We start from the raw sequence: 13,860 nt of genomic DNA on the forward strand, positions 1-13,860 counted from the left end.
TCTTATTTAGAATTTGTGCTTGGCGAGTCCTCAGTCAATGAATAATTCAATGCATTCATTCATAATAGCATGTCACATGTAATCATAATGCCAACATGTTACAAACAATAACAACAGACAGGTGGAAAGAACTCTCACTGCAGACAAACACCGGTATAATATGCATGTTCATCACTGACGCCCAGCAGGAACAGGTACAGTCACAAACTAATTCTTATATATATATAAGGCTGTTGTTCATCACCTCGTATCGCCTGCCTTTTGCTAGATATTGTTATGACAATAATTGCCAAAAAGTGGGGGGTTATCGTTCCCAGCCACACACAAAGTGATATCAGAGGCGGTGTTACCTGTATTCGATCCTGTTACCCGCGCTGCAAGTTGCCGCAACGAGAGTTGACGGAACTGTATCGCGCACTACCTACTGATCTAAATCCGGGTCCCTTAAATAAAGAAAGAGGGAAAGAGTGAAGAGAAGAAGAAAGAGAGATTGTTCTTGGATTTGGTTTTGCGTCTGTACATTTTGAGCCATTGGCTGACGGAAAGAAAAGAGAGAGATATGTTTGGTTGTTTTTGGAGGTTTTGCGTCTGCACAAGAGAGAGAGAGAGAGAGAGAGAGAGGAGAGAGAGAGAGAGAGAGAGAGAGAGAGAGAGAGAGAGAGAGAGAGAGAGAGAGAGAGAGGGAAAGAGTGAGAGAGAGAGAGAGATTGGTATTGAAAATCGGTGACTTGGACCGCACTGACCTTAACTGTACTTGACTGTGTTTAGTAAGTCTTCACTTTGTAGCTTTATTTGTAATGTGTGTATGTCAAGTCCTTGTTTTGTTGGCTAACTTGATTGGAAGGTGTGTAACGTCAGTCCTCACTCTGAAGCCTTACTTTGAATTAGTGTAGAGTACGTCCTCACTTTATAGTCTTACTTAGAATGTGTGCTTGGCGAGTCCTCAGTCAATGAATAATTCAATGCATTCATTCATAATAGCAATGTAATCATAATGCCAACATATTACAAACAATAACAACAGACAGGTGGAAAGAAGACAAACAACGGTATAATATGCATGTTCATCACTGACGGCCAACAGGAACAGATACAGTCACAAACTAATTCTTATATATAAGGCTGTTGTTCATCACCTCGTATTGCCTGCCTTTTGCTAGATACTGTTATGACAATAATTGCCAAAAAGTGGGGGGTTATCGTTCCCAGCCACACACAGGTGATATCAGAGGCGGGGTTACCTGTATTCGATCCTGTTACCCGCGCTGCAAGTTGCCGCAACGAGAGTTGACGGACTGATCTAGGGAATGAGTGAAAGAGAAGAAGAAACCCCCAACCCCCACCTGTCCACAGTGATTCTCTGTGAGCGTGCCCAACAAGAAAGAGGGAATGAGTGAAAGAGAAGAAGAAAAAGAGATTGTTGTTGGATTTGGTTTTGCGTCTGTACTAGCTGAGCCATTGGCTGACGGAAAGAAAAGAGAGAGATGTGTGAGTTTAGAGGGAGCGGTCAGCGACCATAAACTTTATTTAAACGAGACAGATATGCAGCAAAAGGAGGGGGGGGGGGGGGGTGGGGGGGGAGGAGGTGTCAGTAGAGGTAATGCAGGAGGAAGTGATAGCAGAGTCCCGTGGGAACGAATGCGGGGAATGGAAGAGGGTTGGAGGGCAGGGGGGAGGTTATGAGTGAAGGAGAGCAGTCTGGAATGAAACAATGGTAACAGATAAGGGAGTCCGAGAGAGAGCGAGAGAGAGCGAGGACCGAAGTCATTAGTAGCAGCGCAGCGGCCAGCAAACAAGTTCAGCGATTTTCAGTTCTGCAAAACTATGGAGTTCAATTTTACTTCTTGGGCAAAAAATCTGCCCCAACCTGTAATTGAGGTTCTGGAAAAAGAGGAGTTCACAAGCCTCAGTGCCTTGAAATATGCAGGAGAAAAGGACATGGAAAGCCTTAAGTTAAAACGAGGCCACATAGTGGAATTAAAAGCGGCAGTGGCAGACCTGCAACAGAAGTACGGGGGAGGGCCGTTGCGTGCTGCCGACCAAGTGGCACCGCTCCAGGGTCTTCTTGGCAACATGGCCATACAGTCTGCTTCACCAGGTGAGACTTATTTACGAATTGTTGACTTCGTACCGGCTTCTATGGCGGTGGAGGAAGAGGTGACACTCGGGGGAGGTGTCACGCTCAAGCTGGCCAACAAACCAAAGTTGGAGAAAGTATCCCCCTGCCACTGGATCGTGGCAAATGCTAAAATAATGGCAAAACTCATGAACACCGTGGACTTCGACCACGAAGCTTACCTCTGTTATACAGAGATGGTGGGCGAGCTCGGCGCAAGATTCTCCTGGCAGTCGGTGCTCCTTTACGATGACGAGTACAGGAAGCGCCAGTCTACCAGCGGGTTTGCTTGGGGAACCCCCCACCCCCACCTGTCCACAGTGATTCTCTGTGAGCGTGCCCAACAAGTTCCTGGCAACAAAAGCGGCAAGGCCACGACAGGAAGCGGCGGTATTCGACGACCTGTGGGACCCAGTGGGAAGGAGGTGTGCCTGCAGTACACAAACAAAGGCACATGCCTCTACGGGTCCCGCTGCAGGTTCGAACACGTGTGCGACACGTGTGGAAAGGAGCACCCCGGCAAAGACCACCAGGCGACAGCAAACACCAGTGCCTAGGATACAGCGCAGCGAACTGACAACACAACGGTAGGCCCACATATTCCAGCCCGTTCCCTCAATTAGATCCTCATGACTGTGCGTTTTGGGGAAATCATGCATCTATTAGTGCAAAATCTCAAATGTGGCACTCAGTGCTAGAGGGCGAGAGAATTTTTGTTAGACGGTATACAGCACGGTTTTTGGGTAACAGAAAACATAAAGCATGTGTGTTAGCAGCAGAACAAAGCAATCATAAATCAGCGTACGATCATCGCGACATGGTAGAACAAGAACTGTAAGATCAAATAGCAAAAGGAAATTATATAGTGGCAAGTAAGAAGCCAACGGTCGTAAGCGCACTAGCCGCGATTCCCAAAGAAGCTGGTAGCGTTAGGCTAATTCATGATGCCAGCAAACCAACAGGTAGGGCAATAAACGATTACTCCATCCCTGAGTCAGTGAAGTTTCAAACAGTCTCTGATGCGTGCGCCTTATTGGTGTGCTAAAGTCGACTTGCAGTCCGCATATCGCTCAGTGTGCATCAGTCCGGATGATTATTGTGTAACGGGACTCAAGTGGCATTTCAAAGGTAAAAACAGACCGACTTATTTGTTTGACAGTCGACTTCCATTTGGTAGCAATGTCACATTTTCATAGACTTTCACAGTCAATTCGCAGGTGCATGGCCAGGAGAGGCATGCCTGGTGTGTTAGCATGTTATTTTCTTTGATTAGATTTGAGGGAACTAGGCTTCAACATTAGCTGGAAGAAGGTGGTGGGGCCCACCCAACGTATCACATTTCTTGGAGTCGACATCGACACGCGGAACACAACTCTGTCACTTGGAAGTGACAAACTGCAGCAACTGCGGCGGCGACTACTGCAATTTCGAGGAAAGAAGCGCGCGACAAAAACTCAGCTTCAAAGCATCGCGGGTTCTTTTAATTGGGCCTGTCAAGCTGTCAGAGGAGGAAAATTCTTTCTGCGGCGGATACTGGACACAATAAAACCCCTTCAGCAGCAGCGGCACAAAGCAAAGCTTTCTAGCGAATTCCAGAAAGATGTGTAATGGTGGCTTTTCTTTATGCATGTATTTAATGGAACAGTGTATTATTTCCACAATGCAAAACAGCATGTCCATGTGGACGCATGTAATATTGCAGCAGGTGCCTTTTGGCAGGGCGACTGGCAGTACACCTATTTTAAAAAAGACATGCCGGTGTAACACGAGAAAATTACTCCCACGAGATTTTTACTCCGGAGTAAACATTTCGTACGGAAAAGTTACTCCCTTTACGAAAAAAGCACTCCCCCATTGCACGAGAAAATTACTCCCCAAGACAGGTGAGTTCCGAGTAAACATTTCGTAAAAAAATGTTACTCCCCTGACAAATAAATACGAATAAATTACTTCAGCCCAACACGAGCAATTTAACTTCCCATGTCAGGTGTACGAAATTGTTACTCCCTTGTCCCCTGTTAGTCTTGGTGGTGGGAGAGATGGAAGGAGGGTAGCGCGACATTCGTGTGCGCGAGATTACTTATTGGCATTATCCCTTCGCCCGCATCCCATTTTTGCGTACGAGTTTTTTACTGGAAGTAAAAAAAATGGGGAGTAAAAATTTCGTGGAGGGAGTAATTTTTTCGTGCCTTGGGGAGTTCTTTTCTCGTACGAAAAGTGTACTCGGAGTAAGAATTTCGTACGAAATATTTACTCCGGAGTAAATTTTTCGTGGAGTAAAAATTTCGTGTTACACCGGCAGCGAACAATTTACACATAAACTTTAAAGAAGTATGTGCTGTGTTACAAGCTGTGACACGATGGGCACCGATGTGGTGCGGACAAGAAGTGATTGTGCATACTGATAGCACTGTGACAAAATCAATTATCAATAAAGGCAGATCTACTAATAAGTATGTCAACAGCTTACTTCCGAAAATGGCATGGGAATGTGCTAAAGTAAACTGTAGCATTGCGGCGGTGCATGTGGCCGGTTGTGTAAACATTATGGCTGACACTATTTCACGTCTTCACGAGCCTAGGCGGCGCGAAGAGTGGGTAGTGGGGCTGTTGACTTTCTGGCACCGGGGAAGACTCTCTCTCTCTCTCTCTCTCTCTCTCTCTCTCTCTCTCTCTCTCTCTCTCTCTCTCTCTCTCTCTCTCTCTCTCTCTCTCTCTCTCTCCGTGTCTCTGTCTGTATCTTTCACGACGGGTCCATTTAGTTGACAGTAGGTAGAGAGGGTAGAACAGTTCGCCGCGAAGATAGCGTTGCTTACAACATGACAATTTTTTGTCTCTGCGCGAACAGATCGGTAGCCAGTATGCTAATGGGGGAAGTTCGCGAAAACTCCCGAAGTTTTGAGTAACATCCAAATAACTTGCCTCACTTTCGTATACATGGGCCGAAAGAAGGACTTACTTCGAAGCAAAGCGAGGAAGAAACTCAGGGTAGTTTGCGACTACTTCTAATGTTTTGAGCGACATCGGAAGTACATCCTCACTTTCGCATGCATGGGACGAAAAAAGAGTTTATACTTTGGAAGCTAACGAGGAAGTAAATGAGGGTAAATGTTTCAGCCAGACCCAGTAGTAAACACGCTACTTCCACAGTTTCTCAGTACAAAATGGCAGGGCTTTTCTTCAGTTTTTCATATCAAACCGAGCTGACGCAAATGAAAGTCCCAACAAGTCGCGTAAGGCGAAATTACATTTAGTCAAGCTGTCGAACTAACAGAATGAAACTGAACTCACTGCATTTTAACAGCAAGAGCGTATACTCGTAGCATCGTCAGTTCACCGCTCGAAGCAAAGGCAGTGAAATTGACAAGAAGAGCGGGGTATAGTTGCGCTGAGAAGGATAGCACGCTTTTCTTTATCTCTATTCTTTTTAACTTTCTGACCGTGTTTTTAATCCAAACATATCACATCTATAAATTTTTGGAATCAGGAACCCACAAGGAATAAGATGAAATTGTATTTAAATCGATTTTGGAAATTTTATTTTAATAATAATTTTTGTATTTTTAATTTTCAGAGCTTGTTTTTAATCCAAATATAACATATTTATATGTTTTTGGAATCAGAACATGATGAAGAATAAGATGAACGTAAATTTGGATCGTTTTAAAAATATATATTTTTTTTTTTACAATTTTCAGATTTTTAATGACCAAAGTCATTAATTAATTTTTAAGCCACCAAGCTGAAATGCAATACCGAAGTCCGGCCTTTGTCGATGATCGCTTGGCCAAAATTTCAATCAATTTGATTGAAAAATGAGGGTGTGACAGTGCCGCCTCAACTTTTACAAAAAGCCGGATATGACATCATCAAAGGTATTTATCGAAAAAAAGAAAAAAACGTCCGGGGATATCATTCCCAGGAACTCTCATGTAAAATTTCATAAAGATCGGTCCAGTAGTTTGGTCTGAATCGCTCTACACACACACACACGCACAGACACATAGACCACAACCCTCGTCTCGATTCCCCCTCTACGTTAAGAGAAAATAGAATGAAAAGTCGTATCTTGTGCATGCATTTCGTGCAAATTTCCCTGAATACAAACCTGAGTTGCCAGCTTTGATTTTTGTTTGTTCTGGGTCATTGGCCACCACTCTTTCATTCCCGTTTAAACGAGGGCCCGTATGCATGAGGAGGAAGTCAGCAACACTGGAAGTAGAGGCCTCTTTCGGAAGTGGGAACTCCCGAAGTTTAACTTTCCAACTGTTCACTATGCATGAACGCCGGAGTGGTGACTTCGAGAGTATTCGGTCAAGGTCGCGAAAATTGGGGGAATCCTAACTAGTTCGCATGCGTTTGTTAACAGTAAGCTTGCCACCAGAAGAAACAAATCTCATCGCGAGTTCAAAAAGGCGCGCTGTAGTACTAACAGCGTTATTGCTGGTTTGTTTTTGAAACAAAAGGGTCGGTGATGATTGTCTTGGAATCGAATGACTGTCTATGGCAAATGACTTTGTTGGCTTGAATGTTAGGAGAAAAGTAAATGATTATGTTGAACTTTTTTTTGTTGGGGGGGGGGGGGGGGGGGGGTCTCAGCTGCTTGCTTCAACTTTATTTTATTTATTTATTTTTTTTGTTTTGCGGGAAGTACCCTCTTCATTAATCTTTTTTCTTTTCTTTTTTTCTGCTTTTTATATACTGTTCCAAAAAAGAAACGCATAGTTGCTACTTGCCAAATTTGTTTTATTTTTCGAAAAAATTAACAGAAAATCCAATATTTAGATTATTTGTTTGAAATTTGGTATGGACACAGTTGAATGCACACACAGTTCATTTGCATCTTCAAATCAATCAGTCAATCAATACGATTGGGTGCCGAGGCTGTCAAGTCAGTAGGGGGTGTGACTGCCTTGAGCAGCAACAACTGCCCGGCACCTTCTGGGCATGGACTGGATCAGATGCCGGATATCTTGCTGTGGGATGGTGTCCCACTCCTCCTGAAGTGCCTGCAATAGATCGCGGTGATTTGCCGGCGCTTCTTCTCGCCTGCGCACACGTCTGTCCAATTCATCCCAGAGGTGTTCTATCGGGTTCATGTCTGGCGACATGGATGGCCAGGGAAGCACCTGGACATGGTGGTCGGTGAGGAACTGGTTGGTGAGTCGTGCTGTGTGCGGGCGAGCGTTGTCCTGCTGGAATATGGCATCCTGGTCAGCCAGAAGAGGAAGGGCGTGTGGGCGCAGAATTTCCTCCACGTATCGCTGGGCAGTTATGCGCCCTTGGACGTGCACTAGGGTGCTCCTTCCAGCGGTATTGATCGCCCCCCACACCATGACGCCTCCACCACCAATGAACGGGTGCCTCATCCACACAGTTGGGCGCGTAACGTTCGTTTACTCTCCGGTAGACCCTCCTCCGACCATCATGTCGCTGGAGCAGGAAGTAGGACTCGTCGCTGAACCACACGTGTCTCCAGTGATTCCGGACGGTCCAGCGAAGGTGCTGGTTGCCCCACTGCACTCGGTTCTGGCGATGGCGGCGGGTGAGGACAGCTCCTCTGTGAGGTCTGCGAGCTCTCAAACCAGCTTCATGCAGGCGGTTCCGCACGGTCTGGTCCGATAATCGGTGTGGCCCGGGGAGAGCCTGGACAGAAGATGAGGCCGACAGGAAACGATTCCGGAGGTGGCGGAGCCGTATGAAGCGGTCGTGAGCAGCAGTTGTCGCCCTTGGTCTTCCCGCTCGTGGCAAGTCAGCAACGGAGCCAGTGGCTTGAAACCTGACCCACAGTCTACTGATGGTGCTCTGGGACACGTGGAAGTGCCTGGCGATTGCACTTTGACTTTGGCCTGCTTGTAAACGACCCAATGCAATTTGGCGGTCTTCTCTGCTCAATCGGGCCATCTTTCGTCGCTGAATTGTCGTCTGATTTCTTTGTGGCGAACAATCCGCTTTTATGGGTTTTGGAAGACATGGTGAGAGCTCAATATTCCCCGAGTTTCACGAGATTACACTGAAGCATGACGAGTGGTCATGCCAAATGAGCAATTTTGACATTGTAGCCACTGATAACGCATGCGTCACGTGCAGAGCTCACTTGTGGCAATGAACGAAAGGTCGACGAACAGATAAACATTTTCTGCAGTTTGGTGGATATCCTTGTAGCCATATAACTAAATTAACCAAATATTACAAGCTATGCGTTTCTTTTTTTGAACAGTATATTAATTTTTCTACTTTAAAGGACCAGACCACGCTGTTTTAAAGGTTATTAGAACCACTAACCGATGACTGAAGGTTAGAGAAATGCACCTAAAGATTCCAAAAATGTAAAGAAATTCACCGATTCGTAGCTTAATAATTGTGATTTAATTAAAAACGTTCCGCCAAATTCGTCTGCTAAACGAGACTTCGAAATGGCCGCCAGTAGACGAGAACCGGCTGTGACGTCACTTAGTGTTTGGAAACCGAAAGTTACAGCTTACGCTCAAGTGGGCGTTTGCCTAAATCGAGCATCAACAGCACGCCGAAGGAATGCGCACGGCTGCTGATAGCTATGAAGTATAGAAAAAAGGTTCAGGCATCAGTTGTCACCTTTTTCCGATGGGCTTACAACTTCTGCAGCAAGACTGATTAACTGGAAACGGCCAACACGATGTTGTGTGTTTCGCGACACTTTCTTCCAATGCGAACGCAGTTAAGCCGGCAAGAAAACCTGGCACACACAAAACAGCTGTTGCCCAACGCAGTTCCAGTTCCGACAATTGTTGACCACTCACAGGAGGTCAGAAACCGGATACCAATGTCATCAGAACGATCTGCTTTCACTAAACGCAGACGAAAGGAAGTGAGTACATGTATACTGAATGTGTTCTGTAAGGGATAGGGGTTCAGTGTCACTGGGCGTTTTTGTCAGACTGACAGTATTTGTAGTGGAATGGCATCTGTTCCTAATTTTAAGCACATGTGTTAAGATTACAGATTAAAACATATATATCTGTTACTATATGTCCGTCCCCATGCACCCACCTTAAAGTTCCCTCTCTCTCTCCCTCTTTTACACTCACCTGGGTAATCGATGAGTCTCAGGTTTAATCAGTGTCCGTCCATATACACATAGACATTCACACAAACACACACACGTTGTTATAGTTGTTATCTAATTTAGTGTTGTATTAAATAGATAAAGAAATCGTTAATACAGCAAGCTTGCATGAATAATTTGCTGTTGTCCTTTTTTTCAGATCAGGTTCTGTAATACAGTAATTATAATTAATACAAGTACAAATTCATGTTTGCAGTCATACTCATAGTGTGTGAGTGTGTGTGTGTGTGTGTGTGTGTGTGTGTGTGTGTGTGTGTGTGTGTGTGTGTGTGTGTGTGTGTGTGTGTGAAAAGCACTTTGATACTTAAAACATCTGTGTTATTTGATTTTATTACAAAACTGCAGTCAGAATATTAAGCAGACCTATTCCAACAATACATTTTGATCAGCAGTAAATGTAATGTCAAATTATGAACAACAATCATGTGAGCAGATATATCTAACAGAAACACATAGTCTAGCAAAATAATACAACCAAGTACATGTGTGGACATCATCATCCACATAAAAAAATTGATTGTAGGAAGAGCACTCTGTGTTATTACCACTGCTTCAGTCAAACTGCCAGTTCAACTTTATCTCTGTGGGTTGTTTTTTTTCTCTCAGAGTAACATGGGGAAAAAAACCTTTAAAAAACTTGCATGCTACAGAGCTGGATTGTTTCTAGTGATCATGCAGCATGATTTATCCGCATAGAAAACTACTGAAACACCTAAACAGAAATAACAATGTCTACAGAAAAAACCCACTGTTTGATTGCTGTCTGTAGTACTCCTCTTGCTAACAGTGGCATTAAAATAATTAAAACTAAGCTATGCTCTCTTGGGGGGGAAAAAGTGCTCTAAGTACTTTTTGTGTCTACATAGGCAAAACAAAACTATGCAATGTTTCAGATTTCCTGACCCACCCTATGTTTTTCCTCCTTATCCTGGACTATTTTGGACTCTTACAAAAATGTAGGCTACTTCAAAAATGACAAATTTTAATTTTGCAGGCTTACAAGGAAATTGACTCTTCTCTTACAACCAGAATACACCATGATTTCAAGCAAATAAAAAACTACATGCACCTGAGAAAAAAAACCCTTTAATTCAAGAAGTTAGACCTCCTAACCCCAGCTTTTCAATTCAATTCAATACGTTGTTGATGTTGATTATGGAGCTTAACGTCCTCCCAGGTAACTAGGGACCTATATTGGGGCATGATTTTTTATACAATGTTAAAAGTGTAGGGTGTAATGGGGGGGAGGGGGACTGGAGGGTGACGGGGTGTAGTCGCTAATAAATTTAAAGGTGCGTTTATTATCTAATATACCAGACATTTTGTTTTGGCTGGTGTACAGAATAACATCACATAAAATCGCACTCGTAAAACATACAAAACACATAAAATGTACACATCAGTACACACATAACCCAAACCACACATATCCATACCAGCACCATCACACACATATCCACATACATACTCTAGTTTGTACATTATAAAAATAAATACATTATGATTAATATCATTACTAGTCAACTTAAATTAAGGCTCAAAATAGGTCTTAAGATGGATGTTATTTAGTGTAATGAAGAGATTATAAAAACCAAAAAAAAGCTATGAGAAAGAAAGTATGAAAGAATGATGCCCTTTCTCCGGTGAAAGTTCTGCTGATTGTGGTAACTTTTTTTTCTGTCTAAAACAGGCATCAGGTTAACTGAACGAGCTGTTTGAGGGGGTGGTGATCCTAACACTGGCCTATGGCAACACTGGTCTATGGCAGCTACAACAAAGCTCTGCATACACAGCAAGACTACAATGCAACAGTGCCCAGACTTTGACTGCTACAGGCTGCTTTCCCATGCAAAGTACAAATGCAAGTGTCCATAAACCAGGGTTTAATACAAAGTCATGTAGTATGTGAGTGAGTTCTGATGAAAAAGTGATTGTGTTGTAATATTGGTTATTACTGAGTGTTGATGTTACAATGATTACATTATAAAAACAACAACAGAACAATGTGAAGAGCAAACTTCTTCTGTGGGCATGCAAGTGAGTTAATCTTGTGTGTGTGTGTGTGTGAAACTATATGTGACTGAGTGTTACAAATTTAAATGACAACAGTTTTCTTGATAGCCTTTAAAAACAACAACAAATACATACATTTAACAATCAAACAAATAAAGGCACCTCAAAAAAAGTTGTATGTACACCTTCGTGGCTGGTGATGCATTCTTGCTCCCCTGCAAGTTTTCATTCTACAATGTACCTCAGGCTAGCTTCCTCTCTCTCTCAAATCTGCCCCTCCCACACAATACAACAGGTACAGTGGCCACTCTGACACCAGTCTCTGAAATAATCAAGAACAGTTAAAACTGCGATGAGCTGTTGTTCTTTTATTCGTGAATGCAATGCATGAACACTTAAACAATATCCCACTTATTCGCGAGTGCGTTGACAAGGCGAGAGTGAAAAAATAGCACAGACTCGAAAGCAGACGATAAGTTCAGCACAGAGAGCGGGCGTGTTTACCTTTGATCGCTGAGACAAACAGTGTCGCAATTTTCATCGTCACTGTTTCACTACTGCTGGAAGTGGCCTCCACCCTCATCTTTCATGCTTGATTCGAGGAGAGAAACCGGTAGTTCGAACATGTACGGTTCAATTTCGTCTGCAGTTACGCTTGTTGTCATGTTGGTAAACAACCATCCCCACACGGTGTGACGTCACGGATAATTTATTCATAAGCCAGTCTCGCGAAGATCACGCGGCACAATGGCGGGTCGTTTTGGAGAAGAAATCCGTCGCTTCGGTCACAAAATTCGTCGGATTACGGCCTTAGAAGATTCCGAAGTAAACCAAACATTGTTGAAGACGGTAAGAAAGTGGTTTTCTAACTAACTGCAAACATCGGGAAGTGTTCGGTCGCGCAGGAACACGATTCGAAGCGTTTTTGACGCTAAAACAGCGTGGTCTGGTCCTTTAAATGTACCTATATCAATAATATTTCTAAATGTATTTTAAACTCGCCCAAAAAACTTCCTTTACGGTAATTTTTAATAATCATATTATATTTACAAATCACTTTATACTCAATGCATTTCCAAGTAAACATAATTTTTGGGCAAAAAAAAAAAAAAAAAAAAAAAATCAGTATAATCAATTTCGTTCTCACAATAAGTACAACAATTACTGTATGTTGAACTTGTGTTTAATAATTTCATATCGGTAAAACTGTTTGTTGGACAAACATAGGGAAACTTTGGGTTACTGGTAAAGTTTAAAAGGAAGAACATTATGCAGTAGACCGTAAATAACTAAGTTTAGTGACTTGTTCCTTATTTATTGGGGAAATGTCTGTCAAGAAGTTTAGAAAAGACAATACTGTTCATCGGTGTTTTAATTTGTTTTCCCTCGTTAATTTTTGATTACGATGGCGATGCATGGTTATGTACAGTTAAAAATCAAGATTCGATTTTTTTTGAAAGCATAGGACAGTTTCTTTACGCGTTTAAAAAAATTAACACAGAGGCAAAAACCGGTTGTTGCAGTCTGAATGCAATTGAGGTCTATTAAGAAAAAGGTTAATTAAAAAAAAAAAATTTGTAGCTCCCAGCGGCACTTGAACCCAGAGCGTCGGATTGAAATTCCGAATCCGTAACCACTGCACTCGTCTAGAAAAAACACTATGCAAAGATGTGTTATCAGTTATTCAGTCGTGGTAGTTTGAAAGCTCACCACCTTCGCCGAATGACTCGAGCACGTTTTTTTCAGTCAGTAAATGATCGTACTGTCGGTTTTTAGCCCCGCTTTTTCGAGCTTTTCACCTAAATTAAACAAGAATGTCACAGTTCGTGTCTATGGTGCAAGGTAGCCGATCGTTTCATTGTAGCCAAGTTACGACAGTTGTGTTTTTTTTCAAAGATTTGTTTTTAGCCAAGTTGATAGAGCGCTTGGGCGACTTACTTAAAAAACAAAAACAAAACTTCCCTTTTTTTTCCAACTAAGATCCTTTATACTCGTTTTAGGAATGGGTATGCTAAGTACATTTTTCTTGGCGAATTGTTGTGTTAGCTAAGCAACATTACGTGAATCGTTAAAACATGTGGGTTTTGTTTTTTAAAGTATTCCCCGCTTAACGAATTAAGATTTCTATGCAAAACAACGTGTGTTAACCCCATGTACAAAAACAGTACATGTAGTACATGCTTGAAAGTGCAGAGTGCTGTTGCGTCCAAAGAATTGAGTATTTCAGTAATTATGTCGACTGGTGATAAACACACATACAAACACGCGCACGCATTAACAAATCATAGAGAAACAAGCAAACAATTCGCAGAACAAACGTATATTAATGTGTGTGCATGCGTGAACGCGTGCATTCGTTTGCTTGACTAACTGACAATGTCAATCACGCTTTTAGAAGAGAACCGCTGATTTCAACGTGGTATGGCTTTTACGCGGTCTTATGAGCCTTCTGTAAGACGGGCAGCGTTCGGCCTGTAACAAAACAGACCATCCAATAAACACCAGCGAAGATTTCATTGACGCGGCGGTCAAGTGTTTTGAGTGGAGTGGGCGGAGCGTTGGGTTTATCACATGACCATTTGGGCCAATGGATGAATGTATTTAGTATGTGCGCTACTTTACTGGC

At 42.9% G+C, this 13,860-nt stretch overlaps 1 long non-coding RNA gene across 1 annotated transcript; it reads right to left on the bottom strand.

Moving 5' to 3' along the window:
- Positions 1 to 9,535: 9,535 nt before the first annotated feature.
- On the bottom strand, positions 9,536 to 12,324 carry LOC138968499 (uncharacterized). The gene is made up of 2 exons (XR_011456207.1): positions 11,739 to 12,324; positions 9,536 to 11,556 (listed from the first exon to the last, which is right to left on the bottom strand). It is a non-coding gene; the product is annotated as an uncharacterized lncRNA (long non-coding RNA).
- Positions 12,325 to 13,860: the final 1,536 nt, after the last annotated feature.

The sequence above is a fragment of the Littorina saxatilis genome, linkage group LG6 (assembly GCF_037325665.1).
Source record: "Littorina saxatilis isolate snail1 linkage group LG6, US_GU_Lsax_2.0, whole genome shotgun sequence".
In the NCBI taxonomy this organism is placed as follows: Eukaryota; Metazoa; Mollusca; class Gastropoda; order Littorinimorpha; family Littorinidae; genus Littorina; species Littorina saxatilis.